This window comes from Vespa mandarinia, chromosome 21 (assembly GCF_050613455.1).
Source record: "Vespa mandarinia isolate Hongniang chromosome 21, ASM5061345v1, whole genome shotgun sequence".
In the NCBI taxonomy this organism is placed as follows: Eukaryota; Metazoa; Arthropoda; class Insecta; order Hymenoptera; family Vespidae; genus Vespa; species Vespa mandarinia.
Window position 1 is genome coordinate 2,903,475 of NC_140830.1, and position 5,009 is coordinate 2,908,483.

Consider the following 5,009-nt stretch of genomic DNA (forward strand, 5'->3'; position numbering starts at 1 on the left):
AGAGAGAAAGAGAGCGAGAGAGAGAGAGAGAGAGAGAGAGAAAGATTAAGTAGTGTGAAAAGGGAAGAAAACAGTAGAAAAAGATATTCGATATGTAGTGAAACACATGAGAAGATAAGCCATATAAGAATATGAATCGGTTTACATATAAATATATACGTATAAATATTATATATACACATACATACACACACACCAACATATATATATATATAAATAGAAATATATATTATATATTATTAATTATCAGAATAATCGAACTAATGTATACATAATTATATATTAGTTTGACAAAATATAAAATGATGATAAATGATGAATGATTGTCGTATGAATATGTAAGAAAGAGAAAGAAAGATAGAGAGATAGAGAAAGAGAGAGAGAGAGAGAGAGAGAGAGAGAGAAAGAGAGAGAGAGAGAGAAATAACAATTTTAAATATACCTATCCACGTGATATTTTACAGAGAACATAATCAGGGACGCGCCATAACCATTATAGTCTTTCTAGTGATAGAATCATAATTCCTAACTTATTCTGTAAACGCGTGTCGGATCTGAGAAAAAGGAAACTAAGGCAAAGCAACATAAATAAATAAAAAAAAAATAAATAAATAAAGAGAAAAAAGAAAATAATTAAATAAATGAATGAATAAGAATGAAGAAAAAAAGAAAAGAAAACAGAAAACAGAAGACTAGAGTGTGCAATTTTGACGTACGCCGTTTAATATAAATAAATAAATAAATAAATAAATAAGTGATTAAATAAATAAAAGTTAAATTTATATCTATGCACGAATGAAAAACTTCGAGGTAAAAGTTAACATTTGTTAAACGAAATTTTGAAGTGTTCTTGAAAAAAGAAAAGAAAAGAAAGAGGAAAAAAGAATAGGTCGAAAAATGAAAATATCTATGATTCCTAATATCAAAGAATTTTTATTATGAACTTGGCAAGCTAACTTTTGAGATTAGAATGTTGATGATTTATCCAAAAAAAAAAAAAAAAAAGAACAATATTATAATTAAATGTTTGATTATGTCTAATGATCGATTTTTATAATTTCTCAAACTTCCGACATACAGTTTACATATCGACTGTGTATTGAGATAATAGAACAACATAAAATCTCGCGATCGAGGATATCGAATAATTCGTTCTTTCGAATCATTCGAAATATCACTTTCTCATTGAATAATTGCTATTCTTGCTTCAACACTATATACCGTTAATTTTGTCCTAACATTAAGGTGCTTCGGTACATTGTTACGTTACGTTTTTATTACCGTCATTTAATATTAGTGTTATTATTATTATTATTATTATTATTATTATTATTATTATTATTATTATTATTATTATTATATTACCATTATTATTATTATTATTAATATTATTATTATTATTATTATTATTATTATTATTATTATTATTATTATTATTATTATTATTATTATTATTATTATTATTATTATTTACGTTTAATTTGATTATATAATTTTTTTCATAGATCGTGGATCTCTGTGTTTCGAAATACCACATGTCTGTCTAGTTTAAACATATATAAAGCTTATTTAAATATGTATATTATATGTATATATATATATATATATATATATATACATATATATATATACCCACACATATATATACATATATATATATATATCATGCTTTTTTATGAATAACAATGGAGAGAGAGAGAGAGAGAGAGAGAGAGAGAGAGGGAGAGAGGGAGAGAAAAAGATAGATAGAGAGAGAGAGAAAGGAAAGAGAGAGAGAGAGAGAGAGAGAGAGAGAGAGAGAGAGAGAGAGAGAGAGAGAGAGAGAGAGAGAGAGAGAGCGAGAAATTTTTAATATGAAGTATTTTTTTCTTTCTTTTTTGTATTTCAATTTTTGTATTTGTTTTCTTAGTTAACAAAGAGTTGTACCAGGAAACTTGAATTGTGTACGCGAGCGAATATATCGTGCATCCTTACTTAATCAGTCAAATATACATTGATTTTTTTCCTTCGCGCGCTTCTATCATTTATTTTCTTGTAAATATTATATGTAATCTATTTATCTATGATTATATACATACAATATTATACTTTCAACGATCCACGGTTCCTCGATGATCCTAACGTATCTTTATTTTTGTTCTTTTTTGCTTTTATTTTCTTTTCTTTTTTTCGTAAGTTTATTTTTTCCATCCCTACTTTACTCTCTCATATCGTCTATGTAGTTTATTTTATTTTATTTTTTACATTATTTTATTTTTTTACCTTTGATTTATTTCCTTTTTTTATTTTGATTTTCTTCCATTTTCTTTCTCTTTTTTTTTTGTTTATTATTTACGACTTTTAGCATGTAAACTATTCAACTTGCCAATACAAATAAATATGTTTGAAAGGAGATAACAAAAATTATGATGATGATGAAAAATGATTATCCTGATTGAATTCTCGTAAGAGTTCATTTCGTTTTCCTTTTTTATTTGTTCATTTTCTTTTTTTTTCTTTCTTTTTCTTTTCTCTTTCAATTTTCAATTTAAATTTAACACGTAAGTATATATTATGTACCTCGTTTTTTCTTTTTAAATTAAATGTGAATTCTCTTTTTTTTTTTCTTGTTCTTTTTTTTTTATCGTCGTGCGTCCAATTGTTCCGCGTGAAGAAAAAGAAAAAAAAAAGAATACCAGACGGATATTCTCCATTCAAAGTACAAAATATTTATCGTAATTAGGATTAAGCAGGTTCGAACGAGAGCCTTTGAGTTTAAAGAAGAAAGAAGAAAAACTCAAAAAAAAAAAAAAAAAAAGAAAAAAAGAAAAAAGAGAAAAAAAAGAATAAGATTAAAAAGGACAAAAAAAAAGGAGGAAACAAAATAAAAGGATAACGATCGATGATCGAGCCAAACGATTTAAATGATCTTACTCTCTTAAATGAAAGAAACTCAGAGGGAGATAAAAGAAGAAGGAAAGAAAAGATAAAGAGTAAGAGAAAGTTAGAGGATGTAACGTCGTACGTCGTTATCAATTTTTTATCACCGGTCTCGTTTGTAATGTGTCAAAAGGTCATCCAAGTAGTCGCGTGGCTTCAAACTAATTAATAATTAGCAAGCTTTACGCGAGCGCAAACGAGTTTATAAATCCTTTAGATTAGCTATATCGAACGTGTATTCGTGTAGAGAGAAAGAGAGAGAGAGAGAGAGAGAGAGAGAGAGAGTGAGAGAGAGAGAGAGAAACAGAGCGAAAGATACATCAGATAAAATCAAATGTTAACATTTAAGGATTAATCGCAATCGTCCTATCCGAATAAAAGTGAAAATAAATGAATAAATAAATAATAAAAGAAGAAAGACGTTTCGTCCAACATATTTCAAATCTCTTATGCTCATTTTTTTAATGTAAAAATTGAACAAAAAAAAAAAAAAAGAAAAAAAAGAAACGAGCAAGGAACCATAAAGAAAAAAAAAATATAAAAGAAAAAGAAAAGACTATATTATTTATTCTCCATTTGTTCTCCGGAAAGGAATCACAAGAACAATAATAATAATTATAATAATAATACTAATAATAATAGTAATGATGATGATGATGATAATAATAATAATAATAATAATAATAATAATAATAATAATAATCATAATAATAATCATAATAACAAGAACAATAATTAGCGAAAAACAAATGGCTTAAACATTCGCCTTTTATTGTTCGTCTGTCAAAATTTCACAAAGCATCTCTGAGTTTTGGGGAAAAAAAAGAAAAAAAAAGAAAAAAGATTGTTTTTTTCAAATTAAAAATACCGCCGCTGATTCCAAATGAAAAGGATTTTGTGGTAGAGTTTGGAAAATGTTGAAAACATTTCGTTGGCAAAGAAAAAAAAAGAAAAAAAAAAAAGAAAAAAAAGAAAAGAAAATTGCATTGCACCAGATAGATAGACATGTAGATAGTAATAAAGAGAGACAGAAAGCGAGAAAAAGAGAATGAGAGAGAATCAAAAAAAAAATTATAGAAAGAGAGAGAGAGAGAGAGAGAGAAAGAGATGGGAAAAGGATAGAATCGGTCGACTCTGTGGACGAGAGAAAAGCTCGGCTTTAATACGGATGCGCGCGACGTTTCCATCGATTCGACGTCGACGTATTTCACGTAGAACGCGAGTATTTCCTTGCTGGAAAGAGAGACCAAAAGGAAGAGAGAGAGAGAGAGAGAAAGGGAAAACGAATCATCCTGAACAGCTAGACGTGACACGAGAAAAGGAATGATAGAGCATCGCCAACGAAAGGAGTAATTTTTTTTCTAAATCTTCTATTTCGATCAAGAAAGAAAGAAAAAAGAACGGGAGAAAAAAAACACAAGAAAGAAAAAGAGAAAATGGGGAAACAAAAAATTCAAAGATTCTTTAAATGATAAATAATATAATAATAAATAAATAAATATATATATATATATATATATATATATATATATATATATATATAGAATAATAAAATTAACGTGAGACGTTTCGTTAGCTTATAACTGATTGAATATTATACGAGATTCATAATGATCGAGATTATCATAAGTATGTGTGTGTGTGTGTGTGTGTGTGTGTGTGAGGATGTGTGTGTATGTGTCTGTGTATATCTACGAATTAATTCAATGATCCACGAAGTGTCTAATGAAATAGTTCGTTCGATTGTCAGACTTTTGGAAAATCTTTCATCCTAGTTCTTTATTTCTTTTTCTTTTTCTCCTTCTTCTTCTTCTTCTTCTTCATCTACATCTTCTTGTTTCTTCTTCTTCTTCTTCCTCTTCCCCATTTTCTCTGCTCTTGTCAATTTATTCTGTCCAAATATAATTCATGGTTTTGAGATTTAGGAGCTCGTGGGGGGAAAAAACAAAAAAAACAAAAAAAAAAAAAAAAAGATCGCGTTGCTTGGTGCCTTTTTGCGGCCTGTTTGTACGAAAGAAAAAAAGAGAGAGAGAGAGAGAGAGAGAGAGAGAGAGAGAGAGAGAGAGAGAGAGAGAGAGAGAGAGAAAAGA